Genomic DNA, 13,194 nt, shown 5'->3' with positions numbered 1-13,194 from the left:
ACATTAAGAACGTCACACTTTGTGCTCCTATCAACAACCCCACACTTAGACTTTGCTAGTCCCTTAGCAAACACTAAAAAGGGAAATCAAAACATAAAATAAAAACAAGAATAACGACACTACTAATGCTAACAACACACATACTAATGCCTTCAATATTTTGTCTCAGAGATCTTCAAACTCATAGCATCAAGAATAACACTCAATCGAAATAGATAAGATGAATTCAATGGTTAATAAATATGAGATTTCGTTTAACAAGTAAGACATGGCAGAAACAAGGATATGCACTCCAAATATTTTCTCAAGAACATGGCATATGCTTAAAAGCTTTTCACACACAAGAGTTATAAAACATAGTGAAATCGAAAACCTCCTAAACCAATCATGAAAGATACCAATCATATGTACAAACGAACCTAAACCATATGCTTACTAATGAAACAAACTCCACAGATCAAGAACTACTCATTTTAAGAATCTGCGGATCTTTAGAAAATGGTAGGCTTAGGCTCGGCATGGATATCATTTTTCAAGGTAAAGGAATCACAAAGGTCATCCTCAAGACTTAGCAGAGCAAAACATCCACCTTATGTCGCCATACTGCATAAAACAAGGGCCAAATATCATCATGTTGGACTCATTCTTCACTTTAAACATTGTGAAAACGAACAAAGGCTAAAGTATAACATTATTGACCTTCAACAAATACATCACAACTCCAAATTCACATACACCAATGCCATGCCGTGATCTCTTCATCATTCTTTTCTTAACCGTGCTTATATACTTTTTTCTTCTTCTTTTTCTCACGGCATCAATACATTTTTTCTCTTTTTCATACTCTTTTCACGGCATAGCATACATACAATAGCATAACCCCACACTTGAATCAAATCATCACTCCATATTAACACCAAGAATGGCTCTGCCAAGCCTCAAAGACAAGGTAGAGATATAACTATACTAAGCAAGGATATAACATGTTGGTAATGAAAGAAAAGGTTTAACATAGGCTCAAAGGGGTTAAAACTAAGGTGTCCCAAGCAGGGCTCAAATAGGGATATGCGGCTTTTTGGCTGAAGGTGGTGGAAATCCTAAAAAGATCCAACAATCATTTTCAAAATCAGAGTATATTATGACATAAAGTTTCGAAAGTTTCACAAAGTAAGTTCTAGCATTCTCTAGTTCATTGCAATTCTATGGCATATGAATTGATCAAAATAAAGCGTAATGAGGTTATAAAGCCAAGAAACGATAGAATAAACTCTCCAAATAAAGGCACATATATATGGCTCGAAACTCACATAGGTTACATGAATCAAAACAAGTAAGGAACATGCTCATTCTGCACCTAAGTTTCAAAATCCTCATCTACTACATGTTCGTACAAAATCTACACATCGATTAACCATCAAATAACAATTAAGTTCATTCCAATATCATGATCATCTATTAACCATATATTTAAAGATGAACTCATCATAGACAGTTAAAGGCATACCTATGACTCAAAACAAAAACGAAACAACTTAAAATCGAAAATTTCAAACTAAAAATCGGAAATCAAAGCAACAAAATTGAAATGCATAAGCATCAAACAATAGATTCACCGAATGATGTATACCCCCACCCCATACTTAAAACTTACATTGCCCTCAATGTACAATATGATAAGCAACGAAAATTAAAAAGAGATAAGGGATAAGAAAATGGAAACACTAGTTGATGGCTCCTTCATTGGCTTAAGTTTAGAGTCTATAGCCTAGACTTCTTCATTTTCATCCACTAGAAGAATACGACATGGTCATCCTCCTCATCATCAGAAGATATAATCATGATGTCGCCATTATCCTCCTCATCTTTACTTGAGTCTGAATCACTGTTCTGGTAGCTCGAATCAACTTCTTCCTTCAAACTCGGATCTTCTTCTTCCTCTTCCTCTTCCTCATTGACACGGTTGTAAGACTCCAACTCCTCAATTGTAAGTTCCTTGCTCCCTTCCTTGGAGCTAGCACGAATCTCCTCCACAAGATCCTTGAGCTCCCTATGCGACTTTGCCAATTCCAAAATCGATTGTTGCATCTCATTGATCATCTTGTCTCGGCGGTGCTCTGCTCTTGTAGGCGTAGTCTTAACTCTAGCCGGTCTACCTTTGCTTTTCATGCCAACAAGAGGCTTCAAATAGCCTCGAGTGTTCCCACACTTCCATGCTTTCCTTCCATCTATCTCCACTCCCTTGAACCGAGAAGTACCACTCACCCTAGAGTATGACGTCAAAACCATACTATCCCTTCTTTCTCCAAGTACTCCAATATGCATGATCTTATCTCCTACCTCAAGGTTCATGAAGCCTCTTGGTGAAAACGAATCAATGTACTCTTGATACTCCCTTAGCAAACCTTGGTAGAAAGTACTAGTCAACGCATGTTGTTTCATGTCATGGTCTAACGGTGCTACTACTTCTTGAAATCTCTTTAAGTACTTGTGGTAGGGCTCATCATCTTCTTGTTTACATGCTTGAATCATCTCTCTCATCCTTGCTCTTCTTGCCGTGAGCAAGAAGCCAAGAACTCCTTGAGGAATGCTCCTTTAAGCTCATCTCATGATCGGATGGAATTCTCTGGAATAGAATGCAACCATTCTCTTGCTTTGTCAACTAAAGTGAAGGGAAACATCTCAAGATACAATAACTCTAAGTCTCCACGTTCCATGGACTGAATAGCATGTTTCACCTTCAACTCAAAAAGAAATATATGGACATCAGCCTTCTCAATCTTAAACCCTCTAAAGAGCGGCATGGTCTTCAAAATTTTGTATGTGACCTCCATACGGTTATGATTATGCCTAGGAGCCGGCAACAGAATGCACCTAGGATGAAACGCAAGGTTGTCCCTCTCTGGAAATATGTTGTCTTCGCAAAACGCAAACACCTCCATTGCACACTTGAAAATCTTTTTGTGAATTAATGGAACCAAATGTGTTAGCCTTCCTCTCTTTCTTATGAACTGGTGAATGTTTGGAAAAAGAATGAACAATTATGTTGAACCCGTGCTCTCTCTATATATAGCAATCTCAATCCTTTTCCATGAGGTAGAAAGAAACCTTCTCCCACTCCTACTTGGAATCCAAGTCCGAATGGGAATTCTTCATTGATGACACACGGCATGGCTTCTCCTACTTCAACTAGGACTTCTTTTCACAACAACTTCCCTCTCTTAACTCAACTAGGAATCCATCTCTCCCTCTACTTTTGGAAATCCCAAGCCGGATGGGAATCTCCTTCTTGATGACATGCGCACATTTTCCTTGTTCAACTAGGAGTGTCGTGGCCACTCCCCTCCTAATCCAACTAGGAATTGATCTTGTCATCACTTTAATCTACTCCATAGATCCGTTAAACATTGGTGGTAGCTTCAACCTATTAGATAATGTACACAAGCAAGGACATTAGTTGAAACTAATCAACATGAGTTAGAAAACTTACCTTTGTCATGCACGGCATGATCAACTTTGAGACATGGACACGGCGTCCTTGTATTGGAAGGCACGGCCTTCTTTGGTGGTGGAATAAGAGTGTCAAACTCTCTCACTCTCGCATGAAAGAATACAAAAATCATACAAGAAACATACAAGGTTTCATTCAAAAAGTTTTTACAAATTTCTTTCAATCAATTGAATACTTCTACATTCCTAAGTTATCATTCAAACGATTGAATGATCGATTGATTCTAAGTTGTAAACCAAGGTGGACGTGCGGCCAAAGTATGGATGCCTAGACACAAGTCTGAATCGTTGTTTCAGAGGCCGGATAGCTAATTCAAAGATAGTGAACATGGTAGGACTCATCTGTTGAACTACGGAGGGCAAACCCTCTATCGACTCCATCACCGAGATGTATGTCAGTCAATAGTTCTCTGAGATCCAATTTTGCTCCCATGCACCAGAGTAATGAAAGCACGTGCCCCTTACTCAGCTAGAAACAAACTTGGGTGTTAGACAAATCTCCAAGTGTTAATAAAAGCCGCCCCCAACCTCATGCAAAAACTTTGGAAGAAAACATGAGGGGTTAAGGCTAATATTAACAACATGTACTTTACCTATTATGTTCGATTTACAACCAACAACAATCATTCACTCAATCAACAAAGCAACATTCTAAGATAAAATTACTATACATTACAAGAAAATAAGATAAGAATATACAAATGTACAATATAGACAATGAATTCGACATTAAAAGTTAGGGATCCATCTATATGGATCCCCGGCAACGGCGCCATTTTATAGTTACTCGATTACTCGACATCAATATTTAACCCTGTAAGCATCATTAGTAGTATAAAGCAAGAGGGATCCAGCCAGGGCTTAGGATCACAACACTTAACACGAATTCATAAAGATATAAAAGAGTTTGATATATAGGATCAAAAACATAAATTAAAACCTAAACTAATATATACATGTGATCAACCAACCAACACACAATACATCACCAAAACAATTCATACAAAGCTAACGAAAATCAGATTCTAGTCATCCTTTAAGAAACATGCCGAGACACTATCATGAATAACTAAGGTTGGATCATGCAATTAGGGTTCGAAGCAGTAACCTAATCACATGGACACTTAACACATTCGATTCATTCCAAGCGGTCTTAATCGAAATCTAACATACTTATCCTACCATGCAACTTCAAAGCCATGCATATTGAATTCATTAAGCATGTCACCTACTTAACCAACAATCATGCAATTCCGAAGTCACATAGAAAAGAATAAACATGTTCATAGCATAAGTCATAAATCCAATAACCTATATATCATGCTACAAGCGTATACATAACACATAAATACTCTCGAAATCACACAAAGACATGTCACGGCATAAACTAAAATCATAGAACTAAAAACCTAAAATCGCAACTTTATATAATTTGAAACAAGTAACTATCTCATAGACAAGATTGAAACAAGTTTACAATACACAAAACACATACACAACCAAGAACAAGAAAAACCAAAAACCAAAATAAACATATAGAGAGAATCATGGTTACACTTTATCAATCAAGTGATCTCACAAAGTATAGTTGTGGCTTCTAAGGGAATGGAACCTCTTCACAAGCGTACTTCCAAGCTAAAGATTGGTGGAGAATGGTGGAATCGGTTTTAGGATTTCTTGGAAGGGTAAGGGATTGATTCGGCAGAGCTAGGCTTGTGTTTGTGTGCAAATTTGATGATGATTAAATGGGGAGGCCGAGCCTCTATATATAGGAGAGAATAAACCCTCTTTGCCGTCCCTTATGGGATATAGAGTCCAATTGGGAAGCTGAAATCTTCTTTGATATGGATTTTGATTCATGTACTCCATATCCAACTTGATGTAGGAAACCAAATCCAATAGGGAGAACATATATGGGTTGCAGGGCATCTCTCCTTGTTCAACTAGGAATAGCTAGGCCGGCCTCTTCTTCTCCTTCTTCAACTCGGACATGATTTCCTTGTCTCATTAGGAATGCACCACGGCATCACTACTTCCTTTCCAAGTATGATTTGTCTTTTCTGAAAAGAAATCGACGATTAAGGAATAGGAAAGAATGAAAATAGGAAAGTAGAGTCCTAGTCGAGTAAGGAATCCTAACTCAATAAGGATTTCTAACACTTAGCACAATTTCATCAACAATTCATCTAAACTCGGCATAGCTCTACTGAGAACATACAAATGACAATTATGAACCTAAAATAACTAAATAAGAAGTAACAAAGCATAAGAATAGGGCATATATATATTAAGAACATCACACTTTGTGCTCCTATCATCGACGACGGCCGACGTTGGTCGATGTAAGTGAGAACCACGACGCCGATGGCAAGAGCGGTGTTGGGTTGGACTCATGAAGAAACTGCATGGGTCACTGGACATATAAGCTCAGCATCATCGAGGCCAGGCTGGGCGGAGGGCGCACGCCATTGTTGGGTCGGCAAGCTCGAGTCGGCATTGACAAGAGGAGCAGCGTCGGAGCTCGTTGGGTCTGGCGCTAGGCTGGACAGACGTTAGCGGCTAGGAGAGAGACGTGTTGGGCCGGCGTCAAAGGAAGTAAGGCAGGAGGTCGTCGGCGTGGAAAAGACCGACGCAGGTCAAGGAACACGATGGGTGCCCAGAGAAGAAATCTGGGTGCCCATAGTAGATTCAATCTTTGTTTTTCTGATATTCTGACAAAAAATTGTCTAGAATTGCTTTGAATTTTCCGGCGATGCCAAAAATAAAAGGCTAGTAGAGACTAAGATTTTAGGGTTATGATTTATTTTTCTGGTTGCCTCATGGCTCAGACACTCTAAAACAAAGTGCATGATAGTGTGAAATAATGAAACGAGAATAATAACATCGTAATAGAACATAACGTAACTCTTTATTGATTGATGATTGGGCTTATATATAGGCATTACATACAGAATATCCCGAAGAATCAGGGATTCATATCTATTACTTAAAACATAATATACTCTAATAACGAAACCTAAATAGGTTAAGACACATACGATGGTAAAATAATATATTCTCCCGGAATAAATAGTTAATAGTTGCAGTTCAAACATGAATATTAATGGTAATTTGTGTCACATAAACGATCTTAGGTATAGTTTTAGTTCTTATTAAATATATAAACTAATTATGTAGACAAATTTGAAATAAATATTAATAAGGAAAGTAATAAATATGGCAATTGAATTCAATAAAATCTATAAAATTATCTCTTTTTATACACATATTGTCATTCATCGTCATTATGTAAAGGGATTCAATAATTCAAAATACATGGAGGTCAACTGAGAAAATTTGGAGGTTCCAATAGCAAGAGCCTAATTTATTCATTTATTAATAAATTAATAATTTATTTATTGATAATATAATTATGTCTCTAAAGTAATAATTTTTCATTGGTCCAGTATTATTTATTTATAGAGGTTTGATGTAGTAGTCATGAAACCAAGTAAAAGAAAAAGAACAAAAATGAACCTCAGCTCATCTCTATGTAACATGAACGTTTTACCTCATATGGGCCTCAAATATAGCTTTCCATTGCACCATACTGGATTTTATAGTCATATATGAGAAGGTAAATAGGTAATATTGGTTGTTTCAGTACATAATTGTTTTAAAAAAATTGTCAAAGTCTGCCGTAGACTGATGGCCTGAGGCAGCTGCCACAAGCTGCAACCCTTGAGGCCGGCTCTGTCGAGGTCCCAAGGACGCACCGCCTGACGACGCATTCATGACACTGGTTTCAGCTAGGTTTTCTTCCCAACTTTTGTGACTAGCCCTGGAATTATAACGGGTATGAATACGATAATTAGTTCGTTGTGAGGTAAATTTTCGACCTTTTTCTTAAAAAAGGAGACTAATGACACTAGGCAACTTAATCATACACTTAAGTTTAAAATATTTTTTTGCTGTTGAATATGGAGACAGTATGACCGTGTAACACAGAGTGGGCCGGTGGAGAAGAGAAGGGGAGTAACGGAGTAAAGCGGCGTTATAAAAGGGTGCGGAAACCCTAAGAATAGACACACAACTTGATCTTATCCGAGCAGGAGAAGCAACAAATGGAGTTGTTTGAGCCACCCTCCCTTCCTTTAGGGCTGCCGGCGGCTCCTTCTTGACTCCTTTGCTTTCTACTCATGCGATGAAGACTGCCCGTCGTCAGAGCCCCTCATGGGGGCAGTGATGGCTTTGCGGGCTCATCCCCCCATTCAAATTATATTTCGCTTATTTTCTTCTTCTTGCTGTTGATGCTAGTTGGGTTGTCGATCGATCAGATATGATGTTTCATTTGTTTTGCATCTTCTCTTGTTGTTGATTGGTCTGGTTTCGGCCTTTTGTCTGGAATTTTTGATACTTTCTTTCTGGTCGAGTCTGGTTTTTATTAATTTAATTCTATGAGTACTTTTCATTATGTTCAATTGATTTCTTAGCTGAGATTATGATCATACATACTAAAGACCTAAAGTTAAACTATTTAATGCTCAAGTTTTTGCTTTGCATTTTTCATGGCCTATCTGTGTCCAATATCACTACTCCTTTAGATAGGAACTGTGATATGTTGTGAATGGCTGGCTGTATAAACCAAATGCTAAGTAGCACGGACACACGGACACTGATACGGACACCGCGACACCGACACGGCAAATCTAAAAAACTTTGATCTCAACACGGCAATTTATATATAATTTAATATATTTATCAGTGCGTAAAAAAATATATAATACATGAAATAATGTCAAAGTAAAATTTTAAGTTCATTCAATTGCATAACAATTCAAAAAAAAATATAAGGAAAGAAGATTGGGAAAATAATGGGGCTAAAACAAAATTTTGGTTTTTTTTTGGTTAGTTTTCATTTTTTTGGTTTTTTTATCTAAAATGATGATGTGCCGTATTGGAATTATAATGTGGCGTGTCGGTTAAAGTATCAGGAAGTGTCGGAAACATCAATATTACTGACACGCCACTTAGCGTGTCGGACACGGTGTCGGGAAGTGTCAGGAAGTGTCAGACACTTCGACATGCCAGCCTTAGAAGTGTCGGTGCTACATAGACCAAATGTTTTCTGATTTTTCTTTTGTAAGAGCTTTCTTTTTCCTTTCGTTTGAACTAGCTTCTTGTAAATGTTTAAATTGTTTGGTGTTTGTTTATATCAAGTGCTCATCATATACGTGTGCAGATTCAAAAGCACCATCTTGATACACGCTTACTGATACGCAGTGATCGAGCTAAATGGGAGCAGGAAAGTATTATCATTGAAAGTTCAAAATCATGCTTTGTTAGGGGTTTTGCCCAATGGTTCAAACTCTGCTGTAATTCTTTTCACGACAATGTGAAATTCATATCTTTAGTGTCATTACCACAAAGTATTCTTCAACATGCAATTATATTATACTTCTCAACTTATTAAACCCGTTATTAGAAGAAATTAGGCTTACTGGTTTACAATCTATTCGGACTAAATTCAAAGCAATGCCATAAAATCTCCACACACTGATTTCTAGTCAGATTAGGAGATTAGCATTAGCCATCGTTTCAGCTCCAGTTAGTGCCATTTGATCTTAGCCTTTGTTAGCTATCTCCACATCAGTAAAAGGATACCTACAACACTCCAGCACCTTGATAGGAGCACAAAGTGTGACGTTCTTAATGTGTATATGCCCTATTCTTATGCTTTGTTACTTCTTATTTAGTTGTTTTAGGTTCATAATTGTCATTTGTATGTTCTAAGGAGAGCTATGCCGAAATTGAATGACTTGATGATGAAATTGTGCTAAGTGTTAGAAATCCTTATTGAGCTTGGATTCCTTACTCGACTAGGACTCTACTTTCCTATTTTCATTCTTTCCTATTCCTTAATCGTCGATTTCTTTTCAGGAAAGACGAATCACACATGGAAAGGAATTAGTGATGCCGTGATGCATTCCTAGTGAGACAAGGAAATCATATCCGAGTTGAAGAAGGAGAAGAAGAGGCCGGCCTAGCTACTCCTAGTTGAACAAGGAGAGATGCCGTGTAGCCCATATGTGTTCTCCCTATTGGATTTGGTTTCCTACATCAAGTTGGATTCGGAGTACATGAATCAAAATCATAACAAAGAAGATTTCAGTTTTCCAATTGGATTCTATCTCCTAGTTGGGATGGCAAGAGGGCTTCATTGACTCCTATATATGAGGCTCGGCCTCCCCATTCATTCATCATCAACATTGCACACAAGCACAAGCCATAGCTCTGCCGAATTCCATACTCACTAATTCAGAAAATCCTAAAACTGATTCCACCATTCTCCATCATCATCCTTAGCCTTCAAGCACGCTTGTGAAGAGGTTCCATCCCCTTAGAAGCCACGGCTACACCTTGTAGAATCACTTTATTGATAAAGTGTAACCATGATTCTCTCTTTGATTGATTCAGTTTAGGTTTTCTTGTTCTTGGATTGTGTATGCGATTTGTGCAGAGTAATCTTGTTTTGATTTTGTCTATGAAATAGCTACTTGATTCAATTTATATAAAGATGCGATTTCATGTTTTGGTTTTATGAATTTTCTGTTTTGGTTTCTGCCGTGCCTTGTTCTTGAATAATTTTTATTCCTAAGTGTTATGATTATCCTTGTAGCATGATATTTAGGTTGTTGGATTAAAGACTTATGCTAAGAACATGTTTATTCTTTTATATGTAAGTTTCAAATTGCATGATTGTTGGTTAAGTAGGTGACATGCTTAATGAATTCAATGTGCATGGCTTTGGAATTACATGATAAGATGAACATGTTAGATTTTGATTATGGCTGCTTGGTATTAATCGAATGTGTTAAGTGTCTATGAGATTAGGTTACTGCTTAGAACCCTAATTGCATGATCCAACCTTAAGTGTTCATAAGGAGTGTCGGCATGATTCTAAAAAGAGACATAGAACTTGTTTTTGTTAACTTTATGTGATTTGTTTTGGTGATGTATTGTGTGTTGGTTGGTTGATCACATGTATATATTAGTTTAGGTTTTATTTTCTGTTTTTATCTTTCAATCCGATCATATATATCAACTCCTTATTATCTTTATGAATTTGTATTAAGTGTTTGTGATCCTAAGCCATGGCAGGATCCCCGGTTTGTGAACGATACCCTCTTGCTTTATACTACTAATGATGCATACAGGGTTAAATATTGATGTCGAGTAATCAAGCAACTATCAAATGGCGCCATTGCCGGGGATCCATAGAGATGGATCCCTAACTTTTAATATCGAATTCATTGTCTATATTGTATATTTCTATATTCTTATCTTGTTTCGTTATACATATAGTAAATATATCTTAGGTTGTTCTTTTGGTGCTTGAGTGAATGATTGTTGTAAGTGGTAAATCAAACGGAATAGGTAAAGTCCTTTGTGTTAATATTAGCCTTAACCCTTCATGCTAGCTCTCGGGTTTGCATGAGGTCGAGGGTGACTTTTATTAACACTTGGAGATTTGTCTAACACATAAGGTTAAGTCCAGTTGAGTAAGGGGCACGCTTCTTATTACTCTGGTGCATGGGACCAAAATTGGATCTTAGAGAACTACTGACTGACATACATCTCGGTGATGGAGTCGATAGGGAGTTTGCTCTCCGTAGTTCAAAAAATGAGTCCTACCATGTTCACTATCTCTAATTGAGCTACACGGCGTTCTGAAACAAAGACTTGATCTTGTGTCTAGACATCCATACTTAGGCCGCACGTCCACCTTGGTTTACAACTTAGAATCAATCGATCGTTCAACCATTGAAACGACAAAATGTACTTGTGAATTGTATGAACTTTTGGAAATGTAAAGAACTAACTCTTTGTGAACCTGAAAACATAGTTGCCGTGCCTCTTCCATAAGTGTGCGTGTACATGACTAAGGAAAGGCACGATTTGTATGTCTTCATTGTGTATTCTTCGATGCTAACTCTTTAACATTTGTGTCATAGGAACTGTGCATGTCCGAGATATCTAAGAGAACACAAGAGCTCAAGGATCGAATTCAAGCACTTAGAGATTTAAACAACTCTTTCACGAGTGGACCCTTAGATTTTGAAGCATCTCCAAGCCATTCAATCTTAAACTCTTCACCTAGATCAGAAGAAGACGACGATCTTTCCTTCCCCTTCGTATTCAATTCAGAGCTAGACACAATTGCGGACCGTGACATAATTCCTGTTGGTGCTCCAATGGCACTCAAGAATGCGTTCATCCCCACCACCCCTAAATCACCTTCATGCATTGCTTTCACTCTACTTGATGAAGCCAACTTCTCCATTCCAGTTCAATTGCTTGGGCAGCTGCCTAAGTACTCTAGTTCCTCAATGGAAGACCCTAATGTTTACCTTAGGGAGTTCTTGGACATTTGCAAGCTCCAATCAATTCATCATCTTTCTCAAGAAGGCTTGGGGTTGCTTTTGTTTCCATTTACCCTTAAGGATGATGCTAAGCATTGGTTGTACTCTTTGCATGCAGGAATCATCACCACATGGGATGAAATAACTAGGAGGTTCTTGAAGCAATTCTTCCCTGCTTAACTAAGGACGGAGATTCAGAACTTCACTCAAAAGGATGGTGATTCACTCTATGAGGCATGGGAGGAATTTCAGGAACTACAAAGAAACTGCCCTCACCATGGTCTTTCGTTGGATGACTTGGTGCAATTCTTCTATGAAGGACTCGACACCACCAATAAGAGTATGGTGGATTCGGCATGTGGCTGCACATTCATGAACAAGACCGGTCAAGAAGTTTACACCTTGATTGATGACTTGGCCGACAACAATCACCAATTTAGTTCCAAGGAGAAGAGAGGAAGCAAGAGCTGTGGGGTGTATGCTGTGATGGAAGAAATCAGATGGCTACTTTAGAAAGGAAGCTTGACGTTCTTGTCAAGACATTCAATGGTTCAAGCATCAACACTCAAGCATGTGGCATTTGTTCTTTCAAAGATCACACGACGGAGAATTGTCCAAATGGTGCAATGACTAAAGAAGAGTTGAACTTTATGGGGCAACAAAGACCTAGGTACGATCCTTACTCGAACACATACAATCCTGGACTTAGAGATCATCCAAATTTTTGTTGGAACAACAATGCTCAACCGTCCAATGCTCAAGGTCAAGGACCTCATCCTTCAGGTTTGTTTGTGAGGCCTCAAGTACCTCAAGGTTCTGTTCCTTTTAAATCTAATGTTCATGGTTCGAATAATGCATCTGCACCTAACTATGATGAACTCTTGAAGTCCCTTGCTCAAGGGAAACAAAATTTAAACTCTGCTACTCAAGCTTTAGTTACAGGTCAACAAACTAATTCTTAGGACATAACCGAGATTAAGAAGCAGATGGGACAAGTGATCGACTTCATGGGGAAGATCCATGAATGAGGAAAGTTACCGAGCCAAACTGAGCCAAATCCTAACGTGAAGGCCATGATTACAAGAAGTGAGAGGATCTTGGATGCTCCATTGCAGCAAAACAAGAAGGCCGTGCTTTCTACAAGACAAGAGGCTGAGAGTTTCAATATTAATGACTTAGAGAAGGACCCTGCCTCCTCTAAGGCTAATGATGTCGTGCCTCTACCCCAAGGAGGTCATGCCATGCATGACAAAGGTAAGGATCCTAACTCTAGTGGTTTGGTTTC

At 38.1% G+C, this 13,194-nt stretch overlaps 1 non-coding gene across 1 annotated transcript; it reads right to left on the bottom strand.

The window, feature by feature from the left end:
- Positions 1-12,086: 12,086 nt before the first annotated feature.
- LOC126805357 (small nucleolar RNA R71) lies at positions 12,087-12,193 on the bottom strand. The gene has a single exon (XR_007674028.1). It is a non-coding gene; the product is annotated as a small nucleolar RNA R71 (small nucleolar RNA).
- Positions 12,194-13,194: the final 1,001 nt, after the last annotated feature.

The sequence above is a fragment of the Argentina anserina genome, chromosome 1, assembly GCF_933775445.1.
Source record: "Argentina anserina chromosome 1, drPotAnse1.1, whole genome shotgun sequence".
Lineage (NCBI taxonomy): Eukaryota > Viridiplantae > Streptophyta > Magnoliopsida > Rosales > Rosaceae > Argentina > Argentina anserina.
Note: the sequence above shows the minus strand (reverse complement) of the source record. Positions and strands in the feature narration are given on the sequence as shown.